Source organism: Aquarana catesbeiana, linkage group LG02, assembly GCF_042186555.1.
Source record: "Aquarana catesbeiana isolate 2022-GZ linkage group LG02, ASM4218655v1, whole genome shotgun sequence".
NCBI classification, from domain to species: Eukaryota; Metazoa; Chordata; class Amphibia; order Anura; family Ranidae; genus Aquarana; species Aquarana catesbeiana.
Window position 1 is genome coordinate 175,827,845 of NC_133325.1, and position 19,461 is coordinate 175,847,305.

The following is a 19,461-nucleotide window of genomic DNA, read 5'->3' on the forward strand; positions in this document are numbered from 1 at the left end:
TCTCTTGAAATTGCACACAAAACCCAGCCTTCCTTACTTCTAGATACCGAAACCTTGCAAAACCAGACGAACACTAAGCGAACACTTACATGCGAACTTCTACCTATCCCTGAAAAAGCTGAAACTACACTTTTATGTTCATCACAATAAACCAGGGTCTGGTCTTGCGAAACAACTTAAACGCTGCCTAGTACACACTAAGATCTCATATCTTACCTCCCCCACTCATACGCGTCTTACCAACCACAAAGACATAGCCAACCATTTCATTCAGTTTTACGCCAACTTATACAACCTTGCCTCTACAGGGGAAGCTCCCTCCCCCACACCAACAGACATAGCACAGTTCCTGGACCATCTTTACCTACCATCACTATCCTCGGAACAATTGCACACCATCTCTGGTCAATTCCTGTTGTCTGAACTAGAGCGAGCTATTGCCTCACTCCCGTTACACAAGGCCCCTGGGCCAGATTTCTTTAGCAATGAATATTACAAACTATTTTGCACACTGCTAGCCCCTCATCTCTGTTGATCCTACAGTCGTATTGTCTCAACTGGCACTATTCCCTCGGAAGCGCTTGAAGCCAACATCACCACATTTCCAAAACCTGGTAAACCATCTGATGACCCAGCCAGCTATAGGCCTATCTCACTACTAAACACCAACACAAAACTCTATGCCAAAATATTAGCCACATGACTTTCCTCTGTCATTCCATACCTGGTACATCCAGACCAAGTGGGATTTGTGTCTGGCAGGCAAGCATCTGATGGCACCCGACATTATATTGACCTACTACAGTGGGTCGAACATCACCGAACGCCTTCTCTGTTCATCTCACTAGATGCAGAGAAGGCGTTCGATCGAGTTGACTGGAACTTCTTAAAAGCAGTGCTATTAAAATTTGGCTTTTCTGGACCGATATTGAAAGCGATAATGACACTTTACTCCTCCTCTAGCGCTAAAGATATAATAACCTCAGGCATTCTGTCAGACCCCTTCCAAATAACCAATGGAACACGTCAGGGATGCACCTTGTCCCCACTAATTTTTACACTTGTTATGGAACCATTGGCACACTCGATTCATACTAATCCCTCTATCTCTGGTATTAAAGTTGGCGATCTCAACCACAACTCAACCATCTATAACCAACCCCACACAATCACTCCCTCATCTCCACCATACCCTTGACCTTTTCAGTACAGCGTCCTTATACAAAATCATCTATTCCAAATCATGTATGATCGGATCGAATATTGACATAACTACCAAGCGTAGCATTGCTCAACACACCTCTTTTTCGTGAGCCCCCGACTCTACCCTTTCATACCTAGGTATTCACCTGACCACCCCTACCTCTTGCCTACTTCTCCTGAACTTTTCAAACTTAATCTCTAAACTACAAAAAACAATGCAGGATCTACAAAATATCCAAGCATCATGGGCTGGACGCATTGCACTAAACAAGATGTATCCCCTACCTCATATACTATACATATTTCAAATTTTGCCTATCCCCTTCTTGCAGTCGCACCTCAACAAGCTACAAGCCATATTGTCTGAAATGGGAAACACCCCAGAATTAAACGCTGTATTCTTTGCTCACCAACATCTGCCAGTGGAATGGGAACACCTGGGAAGCAACCATTCTCGACCAAGCCAAATGCTGGTGGATGTCAAATTCACAATGCCCCTGGCTCTAAATTGAAACTACAGCCTTAGCAACCTGCCCTAAGACACTTCTCAGTGCATTATTTCTACAACATCACAGACAACAAAGTTATCTTAGCACTGTCAACGCTACTATCAGAGCGTGAAGAGCAGCCTGTCAACATTATGGAGGCATCCCACACTAACTATTGAACTTCCTACCTATGGAAACCCTGCAAATTATCACACCTGATATCCCATTATCAAATTGGTTGCATGCCGGCCTTTAAACCATTGGTGATCTCTACCAGCATTCCTCACTCCTTTCCTTTCAACACCTACAAGTGACTCACCACATCCCACCTAAAGACTTCTACAAGTATCTCAGAATTCGTTCAGCTCTCTCATGTATACCATGGTCGAGGAACTTCTTCTTCTGGCACCTCCTAAAATTTTACAATACAGACAAGCCCCATTTGAGAGGTATCTCCTACATGTATGAACTTATCACAAACCCTACAACTGAGACCAAAACCTCTGCCATGCTACACTGGGAAAATCTTCTGAAATGCAACTACACCCCACAACAATGGCAAAGTGCCCTTCAAAGGCCACTAAAAATCTGTCTACTACACTGGAAATCTGTACAGAAGATTCTCAACGACTGGTACCTCACGCCCTTCAAACTCTCAAGAATATACCCTTCCACATCAAATGCCTGTTGGAGAAATTGCGGACAATCTGGAACACCCCTCCATACCTGGTGGACTTGCCCTAAACTAAAGCCTTCTGGTCTAACCTGCAAAACTTCTCTCCTCTATTTTCTAGACCTCCATCTCTTTATCCCCTCAAATGGTCCTCTTAGGTTGGGACATTGACAGGAATTAGCTTTGAGTTCGGGTCGAACCCATGTTCCACTCGAACATCACATGTGGGCCATTCACGCCAAATTCGAGTGCTGCATCATGGCCCATAATTCACTGCGGCATCGCAGTGCATTGCTGGCTGATGATTGGCCAAGCATGCACTATGACCCACATGCTTGGCCAATCACAGCGCCATCTGTACAGAGAGCCGTAATTGGCCAAAGCCAGGGTGGCTTTGGCCAATTATGGCTCAGGGGGTTTTGTACATGTCCCACACTATATAAGGCCGCCTGCACGTCGGCCCTGCGTAGTGTGTTCTGACATTGAGAGAGAGATAGAGAGAGACAGTGTAATTTGATTTAAGTTAGAGTAGGCAGGCGAGTCAGTTAGCTGAACTTACAGTGTATCGTGTATATATATGCATCCTAGGTGTTGTGTGTGTGTGTGTATATATATAAATAAATATATATATATATATATATATATATATATATATATATATATATATATATATATATATACACACACACTGTATTCAGTTTAGCTAGATCCGTTGCTGTTATTGTCTTCCTACTGACACAGGCAGGCAGGTGTTTGTACAGTATTTACAGCTACCTGAAGAAAATTGCTGGTGTTCTTCTGATCCTATCAGTCCTATTAGCTACAGTATTTACAGTTAGTGAAGTGCGTCCTCTGCACAGTGTGCACCTAAAGCTACCTGAAGAAAATTAGTGGTGTTCTTCTGATCCTATCAGTACAACAGGCAGGCAGCTACAGTATTTACAGTTAGTGTACTGTGTCCTCTGCACAGTGTGCACCTAAAGCTACCTGAAGAAAATTGGTGGTGTTCTTCTGATCCTATTAGTACCACAGGCAGGCAGCTGCAGTATTTACAGTTAGTGTACTGCATCCTCTGTACAGTGTGCACCTAAAGCTACCTAAAGACAATTGCTGTTGTCCTGCTTCTATTAATCCCACAGGCAGGCAGCTACACTATTTACAGTTAGTGTACTGTGTCCTCTGCACAGTGTGCACCTAAAGCTACCTGAAGAAAATTGGTGGTGTTCTTCTGATCCTATTAGTACCACAGGCAGGCAGTTGATTCTGCTAGCTGCAGTATCAGTATATATTTACATCCCAGCTTTGTGCAGCTACATCTCACTGCTGGCCATTAGTATGTCTGGAAGGCCAACAAGGAGAGGCAGACAGTCACAAGCCAATAAAAGAGAGCAAGCAGGCTCTGTGTCTAGAGGCAACAGTGCTGGTGGTGGAGACGGTGCATCCTCATCAGCACGTGGCCGTGGGACACGCTTGTCCTTTTTTTCGGCAGCTGACCATGTTGAGCTGCAACATGTGGAAGACTTGGTAGAGTGGATGACCAAGCAGTCCTCATCCTCCTCATCCTCTCTCACCCAGGCTCAGGGTACTTTGTCTGGCAAAGCAGCTGCCAACACGGCCTCTTCCCTCGGCTCAATGGCATCAGTCACTCCTTCCCTAGCCTCACCATGTCCTCCTGAGGAGTCCCCCGAACTGTTTGACCACAGTGTTGGGTACATGCTCCAGAAGGATGCCCAGCATTTTGAAGGCTCCGATGATGGTACCCAGCTAGAGGAAGGCAGTAACGTGAGTGAGCCCAGGGGGTGCCCAAGGAGGACAGCAATCTGGCAGTCATGTTCCCCCAGCTGCAGCATACTGCCAGCTTTGTTCCAGTGATGAGGAGGGAGGGGATGATGAGGTCACTGACTCCACGTGGGTGCCTGATAGGAGAGGAGGAGGAGAAGGCACATCTCCAACAAGGCAGGATGCTCTCCAGGGGCCAGCTTAAGGGCAGCACACTGACTGCATCACACCGCAGAGCTCCGCATGTGCAGTGCGCTGCTGTCTCTGTGCGTTATTCCAAAAGTTCTTTGGTGTGGGCTTTTTTGAGACGAGTGCATCAGATCCCACCGCTGCTATTTGCAACATACGTCTCAAGCGTATCTTGCATGGCCAAAACAACACCCGCTTGGGCGCCACATGCTTGACCAGACATATGTCGACCTGCCATACAGTTCGTTGGCAAGCGTACATAAAAAGCCCCATACCAAAGAACAAAGCGGACCTCTTCTTGCTCCTCATCAGCTGGGATCGCCAATCCCACTATACCTTCAGTCCTCTCTGAAACCTGCACTGAGAGGAATGAAGGTGTAGAATTAGGTGTGTCACAGCCAAGTACTTGCAGGCAATCTGCTATCGTTACACCGACGTCAGATTGTACCAGGCAAATTTCCCTGCCCCAGCTGCTGCACCGCAAAAAGAAGTTCGCTCTCAGCCATCCACATGCCCAGCGGTTGAATGCTAGCTTGGCTAAATTGCTAGCACTGCAACTGCTGCCTTTTCAGTTGGTAGACTCTGCCCCCTTCTGTGAGTTTGTGGAATGTGCGGTTCCTCAGTGGCAGGTTCCCAAACGCCACTTTTTCTTACGGAAGGCGATTCCGGCTCTCTACCAGCATGTGGAAGGCAATGTCTTGGACTCGCTGGACAGGGCGGTCAGCGGTAAGGTGCATATTACCACTGACTCATGGTCCAGCAGGCATGGACAGTGACGTTACCTATCTTTCACCGCACACTGGGTGACTCTTCTGCCAGCTGGGAAGGATGCAGGACAGGGTGCAGTAGTGTTGGAAGTTGTTCTGCCACCACGCCTCCAAAATTCTACTAGTGGTGATTCTGCCACACCTCTCTCCTACACCCCCTCCTCTTCTTCTACCTTCATGGCCTTTTCCTGTGCTGATTTGTCCTCGGAACCAGCAGTGCTCCGTAGGCTACGCAAGCAAAAAGATGCCATGTGGTGCTTGAGCTGGTGTGCTTGGGGGACAGGAGCCACACTGGGGCAGAGAATGTGTCAGCTCTGCAGGGGCAGGTTCAGAGGTGGTTGACGCCACGCCAGCTTAAGGCAGGTATAGTGGTTTGCAACAATGGCACCAACCTCCTCTCCGCCCTCCAACAGGGACAACTGACCCATGTGGCCTGTTTGGCTCACGTCGTTAACTTGGTATTGCAGCGGTTCTTGGGCAGGTACCTGGGCTTACAGGATGTCCTGAGGCAGGCCAGGAAAGTCTGTGTGCATTTCCGCAGGTCATATAATGCCAGTGCTCGGCTGACTGACCTCCAAAAGGAATTTAACCTGCCCAAGAACCGCCTAATCTGTGACATGCCCACCAGGTGGAACTCAATGTTGGTCATGCTGCAGCTGCACACACAGCAGAGGGCCATCAATGAGTACCTATGCGACTATGGCACCAGGCCAGGGTCGGGGACCTTGTTTTTTTTTCCTCATGCCAGTGGGCTATGATCAGGGATGCATGCACTGTTCTGTCACCATTTGAGGAAGCCACGAGGATGGTGAGCTGTGACATCCCTGTTGTCCACCTGTTGGAGCACATGCTGTGTGGAATAATGGACAGGGCACTTGAGGCAGAACAGAGGAAGGAAGAGGAGGACTTCCTTACCTCTCAAGGCCCCCTTTATCCAGACAGTGTTCCTGCGTGCCTGCCGATCACACAGGAAGAGGACGAGGAGGAGGATTGTGTCAGCATGGAGGTGGAGCCTGGCACTCAGCATCAGCAGCAGTCTTCAAGGGATCATTTACAATCCGAAGAAACCCATAGACTTCTACGTGGCTGGAAGGAGGTGGCTGCGGATCATGTCGTCCTTAGTGACCCAGAGGACTCTGGACCGAATGCCTCAGCAAACTTATGCTGCATGGCCTCCCTGGTCCTGCAAAGCCTGCGGAAAGATCCTCATATTCGTGGTATCAAGGGGAGGGATAATTACTGGCTGGCAACCCTCCTTGATCCACGTTACAAGGGTAAGGTTGCGGACCTTATCTTGCCGTCGCAGAGGGAGCAGAGGATGAAACATCACAAAGGTTTGTGCAATGCGTTTCCAGAGCCTGGGAGGTTACATTTTCCTGGTCCTCCTGGACAACGTGTTGCTAAAGCTTCGGTCAGTCACAGAAGGAGCGGTGGAGAAGGTGGCCGTCTGACCGATGCATTCAGACAATTTTTTAGTCCGCAGCCCCAAGGTCTGATCGGTTCCAGCAACCATCGCCAGCGTCTGTTTCACATGGTGCAGGATTACCTAGGGGCAAGATCAGACTTGGACACCTTTCCCACCGAAAATCCTCTGGGTTACTGGGTCTTGAGGATGGAACAGTGGCCAGAGCTTGTACAGTACGCAACTGAGCTACTGGCCTGTCCTGAATCCAGCGTTCTTTCGGAACGCACATTCAGTGCTGCTGGAGGCTTTGTAACCGATCACAGGGTGCGCCTGTCCACCGAATCGGTCGATCGGCTGACCTTCATAAAAATGAATCAGTCTTGGATCACCAGCTACCAAGCGCCTGATGCTGATTTAACCGATTTATTTTTTTTTAACTTGAGATCCCTTTAAGGCTGTCTATTCTGATGCTGAGTGACTATCCTGTTATGCTGAGTCACAATCCTCTTCCTCCTTAATTTTCATGCTGATGGCTTGTAAGAACATTTTTGGTTCTGGGCACCGCCACCAGTGGCCAAGGCCCAATTTTTCTGCCCCTGTTTAACAGGGGCATGTAATTACAATTTTTGATGAGATACTTTGCAGCAGGGCTCATTCCTGCGCTCCAACTATAGTATCTGTGAGGGGTTGCAGTGTTGTGGCACCAGCACCAGTGCCCAAGGCCCAATTTTTCAGCCCCTGTAAGGGCGTATAATTACAATTTTTGATGCAATACTTTGCAGCAGGGCTCATTCCTGCGCTCCAACTATAGCATCTGTGAGGGGTTGCAGTGTTGTGGCAATTTTTCTGCCCCTGTTTAACAGGGGCGTGTAATTACAATTTTTTTATGCAATACTTTGCAGCAGGGCTCATACCTGTGCTCCAACTAGAGTATCTGTAAGGGGTAGCAGTGTTGAGGCACCAGTGCCTAAGGCCCAATTTTTCTGCCCCTGTTCAACAGGGACATGTAATTACAATTCTTGATATAATATTTCACAGCAGGGCCCGTTCCTGCGCCCACCAAGAGTAACTGTGAGGGCTTACAGTGTTGTGGCAACACCAACACCTAAGGCCCCAATTTCTGCAGAGTATATAGGACAGGCCCCTACTTTCAAACATCCAACTTACAAACGACTTCTACTTGCAAACGGAAGGAGACAACAGGAAGTGAGATGAAATCTACCCCTAGGAAGGGAAATTCACTCCTGTAAGAGTTAATATGGGAAAAACATGTCTCCTCTTCACTGATGCTTTATCGCCAATCCTTGTTTCACTAAAAACCCCAAATTTTCAAAAAACATTTGTCATTGGGACAGAAAGCGAGGGGAAATCTTCTGAAGAGTTGCACAGACAGCAAAACAATTGTTACAGGGGTGATAACCCTTCCCCATGTTTTCCAAAAAGCTTAAAAATAGATTTTTTGGCTGGAGCTACACTTTAAAAATGTACCAGTTCAAAATTACAAACAGATTCTACTTAAAAACAAACCTACAGTCCCTGTCTTGTTTGCACCGCCTGTATACTGCTGTTCAGAGTATATAGGGCCTGGGGGCCCCACGCCTTTCCTTTTTTTAATTTGGGTGCGGGGTTCCCCTTAATATCCATACAAAACCCAAAGGGCCTGGTAATGGATTTAGGGGTGGGGAGTACCCATGCCGTTTGTCTCACTGATTTTTATCCATATTGCCGGGACCCGACATTACATTACAGCTGCAAGCAGTTTTAAATTACTTTTTTTCCTTTAAAAATGTCATTTTTTGCAGGGACTGTTCTAAGCACGGGAAACACGCGCCACTTTACAGGCATACTATAGACACCCCCCAGGTACGATATATAAAGGAATATTTCACTTTAAGCATCATTAAAATGGCCGTTTTTAAAACTTTTTTTGTATTGATACATGTCCCCTGGGGCAGGACCCGGGTCCCCAAACCCTTTTTAGGACAATAACTTGCATATTAGCTTTTAAAATTAGCACTTTTGATTTTGAACGTTCGAGTCCCATAGACTTTAATGGGGTTCTAAAGTTCACAAAAACTTTCGGTCCGTTCGCAGGTTCTGGTGCAAACCAAACCGGGGGTTGTTCGGCTCATCCCTAGACATTGATCCCTGGCCAACAAATGCCCACACCATCCTATCCCACATCTTTATTGCCACACATTTTGCTATCGCCAGAAATTGGAAGCCTCCGAATCCCCCCTCTATCACGGAAGTGCTTCAGTCGCTAAACAACCACTGTCTCATGCAACTTATGTATGCCAGAGCCCACATGCAAGTTCCAGCATTTCTTAAAAACTGGAATCCCTGGCTAACACATCCAAAATGCTCACCCTTGCCTTGATTCACACATTATCTTGTTTAACCTCAGAATCTCAACACATCTGCTCTATTACTATCACTACTAAATATGTAGTCCTACACTTTCTAGGCAACCCACACCACTATACCAATGTTTCGTTACTCTCTTGTTGCTCAATGTATGTCTCCACAACATACCTTACTGTATCTGTTTGTACCTTGTACCAGTTACCATTTACCTGTACCTATCGCAATATATATCGTTGTATTGCTAAAATATCTCAATAAATATTAAAGTTTAAAAAAAAAATCTGAAACACAGGAGCACAGGTAAGGCCCCCCTCACACATGCTGTCCGAACAGGTCAGCCTGTCATTTTTTCATGGGATTAGATGAAAAACGACAGGCGGTCCGTTTTCACCCAATCTCCCCATAGAGGAGAGTCTCCTCTGTCCATCTCCGCTCTGCACATTGAGCGAAGACGCGCCTGTCATCTGCCTCCTCAGCGGAGATCAGCGAAGTGATCCCCTGATGAGCAAGTGGAGTCAGTCAAATGGAGGCGCCCATGTGAAAGGAGCCTTACAGGGTAGCTGGAGATCATCCAGTGATTGTCATTTACCAATTCTTTGTTTAAATAGGGTGCTTGGCAACAGTTCCAAGATTGGGCATGTGCCATGCACTAGTGGATGCCGACGTTCGTGTGAAAACACACGTCTGTTTGTAGATGTGCTGATGTTTGGGCCCACGCTAGTTACTGCCAGGAATTCCATGTCTACACACAAGCGCATGTGCACTTCTGTTAGCATCTGGACACACTACCCTGACTCCCACACTGTCTTGTATATACTGTACTTGAAAATGAAATGCCATTTAAATGAATGCCCCACCCTTAATTAAAGTACATTCTTTATCTACAATGACTTGCTGGACACACAGCATCCCTGGAAAAGGTATCCCTGGAATTTTTTTTTTAAATGTTTACAACTATGCCTATAAAATTAAACTAAAACCTTTTGGTTGTTCTCTTAATCTGAGTTTTTTGTCAAGTACTGCAGTCAGATTCTGCAAATTTCCTGTAGATGCTTCTGAACAAAATGGACCTGCATTCTTTTGTCATATTGTTCTCTCTTGTTTATGTCACCATTTCTCTGTCTGGTGTTCTCAGAATGTAAAATTGCTGACAACGGGGTGACTTTACCAGAGCAGTGGCACTACTGCTATATGTGTATGTAAACCATAAGCTCCGGACAAGCAGATTTTGCTGTCTATATGGTTTATTAAAATATTTTTTTTTGCCATAAAGCTAGTTTAGTAATCAACTCTCAGCTGTAGTCAGTCATATTCAACTGGACATGTTCTATAATCGAACTACTATCTGACCTCCTTCCTTACTCTAACCCAGGGGTCTTCAAATTATGGCCCGTCCAGTTGTTTAGGAACCACAGATCCCATTATACCTAGTCATGTCTGTGTATGTCAAAGTTTTACAATGCCTCATGGGATGTGTAGTTCTGCAACAGCTGGCGGGTCATCATTTTAAGATCCCTGCTCTAACCTGACTTGGAGGTAGGAAAGAGCTTAAAGCTGATCTTCAACCAAAAGGAGAAGTGCAGCTGATCATCTTCCTTCCCCCAGCCTCTAACACAGTTGCAGTTTTTTTTTTTGGGAGCAGGTTTTTTGACAGTTACCCGCTGCTATTAACTCTATTTGCATCTACGCAAGAATGATGTTTATTTGGCCCATTCTCCCCCCCCCCCCTGCTGTCTGCAGCCTCCTGGCACATGTCACAAGTCCCAGGAGGCTGCAGGACCAGTCTCATGGCATGGTCATCCCTTGTGCATGCAGAGCGGTGAGCTGGATATTAAACATCAGCAAGTTACAGCTTGCTTTGGCGGCATCAGAGAGCTGAATTCCAGCAAAGAATCGGCTGCGGGGAAATAGCACTGGACTGCATGGACTGATAAGTATCTTTCCTAAAAGTCAGCAACTACAGTATTTGTAACTGCTACCCACTGCTATTAACTCTATTTGCATCTACGCAAGAATGATGTGTATTCGGCCCATTTCCCCCCCTGCTTTCTGCAGCCTCCTGGGACACATATCACACATCCCAGGAGGCTGCAGGACCAGTCTCAATGCATGATCATCCCTTGTGTATGCACAGCAGTGAGCTAGATATGAAACATTAGCAAGTTACAGCTTGCTTTGGCGGCATCGGAGAGCTGAAGTCCAGCAAAGAAATGGCTGCAGGAAAATAGCGCTGGACTGCATGAACTGGTAAGTATCTTTCTTAATAGTCAGCAACTACAGTATTTGTAACTGCTGACTTTTATTTTTTTTTTCCTTCAATATGTTTTATTTTGTTTGCAATATAAAAATACAAGAAATTGCATCAAATAGTACAACGATATAGCAATAAGTCAAGGTTTGGATATCCGAGTGTATGACAATAGAGATTGTGGAGGTCATTCTAGCAGAGGCTAATAAAGTATTGTGAAAACTTATACCAAATGCTATCAAGCTTAGTCTACCGGAAATCCTTAAGGTGGAAGGACAAATTACAAGTAATGGGGACTAAGCAAATATCTAATGTGACAGAGGGATAGTGACCAGCCAAACCTCGGACTTTATCAGACTATTGACTTAATTTTTTTAGAGCCTGAGTTACACACTTTTGTTTTCAGATTTCCTTTAGATTTACCAAAACCATGTAGTGCAAGGGCTTGTCTGATTGCATACAAATTGAAACTCTTAAGGTTTGACCTCATATTATATGGTTTTGGTAAATCTGAAGGAAAAAATCTACAGAAAATTGGATACTGTGTATCCAGCTTGAAGTTCTGCCTTGCCAAACTTCTCTTCCTCTCCCAGTTCTGGCTTTTTCTGCTGATAGTGATTATTACTATTAGGATTGGATTTAGAAATTCTAGCTAGGAGCCCAGAGCTTCCACGGTCTAGGTAGTTTTTTATAGACATTGGGGAAACCTGTCAGGTCCCCAGATATGTCAGCGCATCACTAAGTGGTGAAGCCTGGGCTCTAGGTCTCTACCTGTGGTTTTATACTTGTAATCTGATTCAGATATCACCATGAATGAACATCTAACTAACTGCATGGATAGGATTTCAGATGATGGTCAGATTTATGCACACAAACCTATAAATGTATAGAGTTAGGAGACGCATCCAAGACCTTAAAGGGTAAATTCACCTTTAAAAAAAAAAATGAATATCCTTGCCACCCCTGTGGACCCTGGTGCACATAGAAGCTGTGATACCTTGAGCTGCCTGTGTAGTAGCCCAAATACTGCAATACACAGTCCCAGAGCCAATATCCATCATAATGCTTGCAATGGCAACCACTCATTGGTCAGCACAGCCATGGGACCATGCTGACCAATGAGAACGAGAGCTTTCCATTATGAGCATTTTGATGGATACTCAGTCTGGGACTGTGCATTGTGGTGTATGGACCGCTGCACTGTCAGCACAGAGCATCTTGGCCGTTATGTGCAGTGGAGTCTGGAGGGATGGCCAGTAAATAAGCAAATATATTTTTTGTGAAAAGGTGAACTTACCATTGAACTAGAGTTTAGTTTTCTTCATGAATAATGCCAATGCTTCAAATCCGTTCTCGTTTGTGTGTATAAGCCGTAGTTCACAAAATGATTATTGTTCATATGCTTATACAATATAGTGTACTAGACAAATGTAAATTTGTAAAAAGATATGTCATTATAGTTTAATACTTTTTTTTCTTTCTTTAGTATTGTTTAAGTATACGTTTTTTTTCATACTTGTTATGCCTCGAGATAAGAAATAGCAGTTTTCTAGCAGATTTTAGTCTTTTGTATACACTATTCCAACAAATCTCTCAAATGAACTTGTTGTTTGTGTGCCTCTTGGTATTTGAAATAATGTTAGCCGCGTTCAGCACATCCTTTTTTAACCGGTGCCCAACTGGCTCACCCAGATATAGATATAACAAGTGTCAAAAGTCTCTGATCTGTCCGGCGCAGTACCGCTAAAAATCGCAGTTCACCGCCATTACTTGTCAAAAAAAAAAAAATAATAATAAAAATGCCATAAATCTTTCCCATAGTTTGTAGACACAATAACTTTTGTGTAAACCAATCAATATACGCTTATTGCGATTTTTTTTTTTTTTTTTTACCAAAAATATGTAGAAGAATATATATTGGCCTAAACTGATGAAGAAATTAGTTTTTTTTTTTAATTTGGGGGATATTTATTATAGCAAAAAGTAAGAAATATTTTATTTTTTATTTTCAAAATTATCGCTATTTTCTGTTTATATAGAAAATAAAAACTGCAGAGGTGATCAAATACCACCAAAAGAAAGCTCTATTTGTGAGAAAAAAAGGACGCAAATTTCATTTGGGTACAGCAACCACGACCGCGCAATTGTCAGTTAAAGCGACGCCGTGCTAAATTGTTAAAAAGTGCTCTGGTCAGGAAGGGGGTAAAATCTTTCGGGGGTAAAGTGGTTAAAACTCTGGCTTAAATAAAACAGCTTGAAAGCAATTTCTCTTTTCAATGTTCACAGGTTGTGTTGACAGAAAGTAATAGCAGTGGCTGGGATGATGAAAGAAGCAAATGTGATTCTGGAACACCAACCCCATAATGAGGATGAAAGAAGAAAGCATTCAATACTGTGTAACATATACCATAGGAAGGTGTGTCTGGGGGTAAGTATGGAATGTTCCTTAGCAAAGTGGAATTGAAAGAGGTCAGGGAGCAGAAGTAAAACCATAAGAGTAGCAAACAATTCCTGGAAGCTTCACTTTTAAGAAATTGCTGGAAAGGAGGTACACAGGAAGAAGAAATATCAATGAGACAAGGAAGCAGCCAGCAAAGATATAATACTTCCGGAAAGGATACCATTCAGCACTGACCCCAAAAAGCAAAAATCTGCTTAGTAAGGGAGATGAATGATTTGTTAAGAGCTTATGACTAAAGAATATGTGGGGTCCACAGAAAACCAGTAATTGTTCATAGGATTTCTTAGTCCTGTCTTTTGAGTACAATGTCAAGAAAAAAACAAAAGAATATGCATTGTGTAAAGTGAACCTATCCGCCTACTTAATGTTAGAAAGTAAATGTTCTGCTTAAATAAGACCTCCATACACACTATTAGATTTTCTGCAGATTTTTGTCTTCAGATTTACCCAATCCATATAATATGAGGTCAAACTTTAATGCCGCGTGCAAACGGTCGGAATTTCCGACAACAAATGTTGGATGTGAGCTTGTTGTCGGAAATTCTGACCGTGTGTAGGCTCCATCGGACATTTGTTGTTGGAATTTCCGACAACAAATGTTTGAGAGCAGGTTCTCAAATTTTCCGAAACAAAACTTGTTGTCGGAAATTCCGAGCGTGTGTACCACAATTCCGACGCACAAAAGTCCATGCATGCTCGGAATCAAGCAGAAGAGCCTCTCTGGCTATTGAACTTTATTTTTCTCGGCTTGTCGTACGTGTTGTACGTCACCGCGTTCTTGATGTTTGGAATTTCCGACAACATTTGTGTGACCGTATGTATGCAAGACAAGTTTGAGCCAACGTCCGTCGGAAAAAAATCCACAATTTTGTTGTCGGAATGTCCGATCGTGTGTACAGGGCATTAGAGTTTCAATTTGTATGCAACCAGGCAGGCCCTTGCACTACATGGTTTTGGTAAATCCGAAGACAAAAATCTGCAGAAAATCTAATAGTTTGTATGGGGTCTAAAGCCTTGTACACACGGTCTGATTACTGGAAAAAATTTCGCCATTTTTTTTTTTTTGGATGCTAGTCTCAAATCGAAAGTGAAGAGGGTACTCAATATCAGAACAGTTTCAGATGACAGAATTCAACGTCAGAAGTGACGTAATGTATTGAATTGTTTTGTATGTGTTCTTTCATTTCTGAGCATGCCTAGTCTTGCTCTTCAGATTTTTTTTTTTTGGCAGAAAACTGTACTAATGAAAAGAAAATTGGACATGGTGGTCACATCAGACAAAAATTTTGGAGCCTGCACATCCAGTTTTTGTCTGGCGAAAATTCGTAATCGGCTGTCAAAAGCGGCATACTAACGATCAGAAAATCGGCAGATCGCTCATCGCAGAAAATTTTACTTCAGATGTTCTGACCGTATGTACAGGCTTTAAGACACCATAGGGTGTTTACTTTTACCTCTGCTATTAAAAAAACAAATCTCATTTGTATTTCTTTGAAACTAGATCACTTTATTAGCAGGGGCCTAACTGCAGGGCTTGTTTCTGAGAATGTTCATTCCTTGTTCAAGGAGCATGCCTTTATTGGCCTCTGAGGACCTCTCATTGATAGATGACTTGGCTTATATTTTATATTTTGAAGTCAGGGAAAATAGAACCCTAGTAATAAAATGAAACTAGTAAAGCAAAGTAGACTTAAGGCCCATACACACGGACAGAAAATCTGAAGATAAACTTCGTCTGATTAACGATCTGCCGACTAGTATACCGCTTTTGACAGCGATTACGAAAAACTGGATGTTTAGGCTTGAAAATTTTTGTCTGATGGGACCACAACGTCCAATTTTCTTTTCATTTGTACGGTTTTCTGACGAAAAAAAAATCTGAAGAGCAAAACTAGGCATGCTCAGAAATTAAAGAACACAATAACAACAAACAATTCACCACCTAACGTCACTTCTGACGTTGAATTCTGTCATCAGAAAATTTTCTGATGGTGAGTACCCTCTTCACTTTCGATTTGAGACTAGCATCCAACAAAAAACCAACGAAAATTAATCCAATAATCTGACCGTTTGTACAAGGCTTTAGAGCAGGGATATGCAATTAGCGGACCTCCAGCTGTTGCAAAACTAAAAGTCTCATCATGCCTCTGCTTCTGGGTGTCATGCTTGTGGATGTCAGAATCTTGCTATGCATCATGGGATTTGTAGTTCTGCAACAGCTGGAGGTCCGCTAATTGCATATCCCTGCTTTAGAGCTTGTGTCGTTGGCTTTAGCTTGGGATGCATTCACCCTGTACTGACAGGTGCATTTGACCTGTAGTTAATGTCATTCTGACTTGGATTGTATCTACTTCTAACAGGTTTTGCATTCCCATAGAGACTTGCACTATATTACCAAAAGTATTGGGACGTCTGCCTTTACACGCACATGAACTTTAATGGCGTCCCAGTCTTCGCTCATAGGTTCAATATTGAGTTGGCCCACCCTTTGCAGCTATAACAGCTTCAGTTATTCTGGGAAGACTGTCCACAAGGTTTAGGAACGTGTCTATGGGAATGTTTGACCATTCTTCCAGAAGCACATTTGTGAGGTCAGGCACTGATTTTGGACGAAGAAGGCCTGGCTCGCAGTCTCCACTCTAATTCATCCCAAAGGTGTTCTATCGGGTTGAGGTTAGGACTCTGTGCAGGCCAGTCAAGTACCTCCACCCCAAACTCACTTATCCATGTCTTTTATGGACCTTGCTTTGTGAACTGGTGCGCAGTCATGTTGGAACAGGAAGGGGAAATCCCCAAAGTTGGGAGCATGAAATTGTCCAAAATGTCTTGGTATGCTGACGCCTTAAGTGTTCCCTTCACTGGAACTAAGGGGCCAGGCCCGACCCCTGAAAAACAACTCCACACCATAATCCTCCTCCACCAACTGATTTGGAGGGTTGGCCCAATACTTTTGGCAATATAGTGTGGATTACCAAGTTTGAAGTGGAGGAACGTTAGTGGCCTGCACAGAGTCCTGACCTCAACCTGAACACCTTTGGGATAAATTAGAGCAGAGACTGCAAGCCAGGCCTTCTCATCCAACTTCAGTGCCTGACCTCACAAATGCACTTCTGGAAGAATGGTCAAACATTCCCATAGACACACTCCTAAACCTTGTGGACAGCCTTCCCAGAAGAGTTGAAACTGTTATAGCTGCAAAGGGTGGGCCAACTCAACATTGAACCCTATGGACTAAGACTGGGATGCCACTAAAATTCATATGCGTGTAAAGGCAGGTGTCCCAATACTTTTTGTAATATAGTGTATATGAAAATATAAACCTGCTTGACCAAAAAAAAAAGACTGCCCATAAAAGCCCACCCCCCCCCCCCCAAAAAAAACAACCAGTTGGTTTGCTGCCTAATGAGAGTTTTATATTTTGGGGTTCATGGTTTAGGAATAATACCATAGCTCCCAACTGTCCCTGATTTGGAGCAATGTCCCTCTGGCCCTCATTCCTTCTCATTTGTCCCTCATTTTTGTCTGATCTATATAGTTGTATATAAAATGCATTTTTTTATCTTTTAAAAAGTGTTTCCCAGCGCTAAACCTTTCATCCAATAAATTGCTGCATTTGTAAATTCCAAAAGCTTGTATAATGGAATAGTAGTAATAAAAAAAGCACTTGTAGGTTTAACCAATCTTTTTTTTTGTACAAGTCTCCTTTAAGGGGGCGTACAAGAGGTGTGTCCTATGCCTGCATACTTTTGCTGATAGGTGTCCCTCATTCCCATCTCAAAAAGTTGGGAGGTATGTAACACTGTTCACCTACATATTTATAAATAAAGATGAGACGGGTATAGAGATGGCTGGGGGCAGGGGGAAATTTGCCCCCCAGAAAGCCAGTACAAAAAATATATGTTGGACTGGTGGCCCTGGGTGCAGATAACTCTCCCTTTCAGACCTCAGAATGGGGTTTGCAGTTAGTGACACATGCTGGGTGCTTTATAGCTTTCTGTTCTCTGTTCCAACCTGAAATCACAACATTTGGAAGAGGAAAACCTTCCACTAGCAACTTATTTTGTAGATCCAAGATGTTAATGTGATTGAATACAGAGAGCTTCAAAGGAAGTAAATGGTAGTAATGAGCCGAACGTTTGAGCAGGGTTTTCCAAATATGACTTAAGTTCAAGTGCTTAATCCGGACCCCAATGAAGTCAATGAGAGCTGTTAAAAAAAAAAAAAAAACAGTTCTGCCCATTTTCTAGAGTAATAGGCAAGGGATTGTCAAAAATGGGGGCTTAGCACTGTCTTGCACAAAATGTACCAAAGAAATGCATTTTTTTAAAATTTCATTTGCCTGGGAGAAGTAAATGTAACCCCTCCATGATGAAGGTAAAACAAATCCTAACACCTAAACACAATTTTGCAACTTTGAGCCTGAGTTCACACGATTACAGTGCGGGACACCATATGTAATTCGCACAGGAATCACAGCACGTTTCTGTGCGAACCACATGCACTGTCTCTGGGGTGCGATTTGAGCTATGGATTTCTATGGCTCAAATTGCACGGCATTTGTACCAAACTGGTGCAGGACCCTTTTTTTTGTCCGCACCAGAATCGGATTGCATGGGTGTTCACACCCATGCGATCCGTTTTTCAGCAAGTCCTGCTGCGTTTTGCAAACCGATTGCGGGGTGTCATCAACTCCCCAATCGGTTTGTATGGATGGGTTGTGATTTTAGATGTGGCGCTGAATTTGCTGTGAATTCGCACCGCACCTAGTGTGAACCCAGGCTGACATGTGTTAGTAAAACTGTATATCATTGCAAATACTTAGTGTATCCAGGTGAATGAGACCTTTTTTTTTTTTTTCAGATAAATGGATATCTCCTGATTTTTTTTTTTTTTTTGTATTATCAAAGGGAAAACTAACATAAGATGATAAAAATAAAAATCTTTTTTTTTTTTTTTTTTTTAGCTGTATATTTTTTGCTATTACCATAACCTACCACCAAACAACAAACCAAAATAAATTTGCCTGCTCCTGACAATTGCACCGTTGCCACATAAATGTATGTTATCTGTTTTGTTTTTTTTGTACTTGTAGAAGGACCCAGAAACAATAAAGCATGTTTTTTTTTCCTACCTAACATACACTGACATTAACTGATACTAATTTAAAAATGCTTTTTTTTTAAATTGTACCTTAAAAAAAAAAAAAAATGACCCTGACCTTTGACCCTAACACTGACCCTGACCTAGATCAAGCCCTGATCTAGCTATTTTTCCTTTTTTTTTACATGCGCTTTACATTTTTCCCCATTCAAGAGGAGAAAAAAAACAGAGGAGGGCTGTGCAGTGACTGATCAATGTGATATAGAAATAGAGGCTATCACAGCCATCAGGTGATTGGCAATTTTAATGTTTTAAAATACCATGCTGGGGGATGCCCTGACTCTGCCTGTGTAAAGGCACATCTTTGCAATGTGCATGATCTTCTACAGCAAAACAAAGATTTACAAAGAAAAAAGTGTTTAAATTGCTATCAAAATCTCAGCAGTTGGGGGGGTCCCTTTATCCGTCCTTTAACCTAGATGAAGGTCTGGTATAGATTTTAATGGGGGTACCCAACACACAAAAATGGCCCTCCAGGTCTGGTATGAACTGTAAGGTAGACCCCATAAAAAAGAAAAAAAAAAAAAAAAAACCCAGGTTGAATGTGAACTCTGCATCCTTCTAAACCATACAAAGTCTAATGCCCTCAACATGAGGGGGTGATACCAATACTGATGAGGACAAGGGCCCCTTCCTCGCAATTCTGACCCAGTGGTTGTGGAGGTCTGTGGGTGGGGGAGCTTAGCAGAATCTGGAAGCCCCTTTAACAAAGACTGCCCAA

At 43.5% G+C, this 19,461-nt stretch overlaps 1 protein-coding gene across 1 annotated transcript in view; it reads left to right on the forward strand.

Annotated features, from left to right (window-relative positions):
* ZBTB39 (zinc finger and BTB domain containing 39) overlaps positions 1-18,818 on the forward strand; it is a 221,811-nt gene extending 202,993 nt beyond the window's left edge. Inside the window, exons 3-4 of the transcript XR_012241554.1 lie at positions 13,406-13,547; positions 18,441-18,818. The gene's annotated coding sequence lies outside the window, so the exon portion shown is untranslated. The remainder of the gene's footprint in view (positions 1-13,405; positions 13,548-18,440) is intronic.
* Positions 18,819-19,461: the final 643 nt, after the last annotated feature.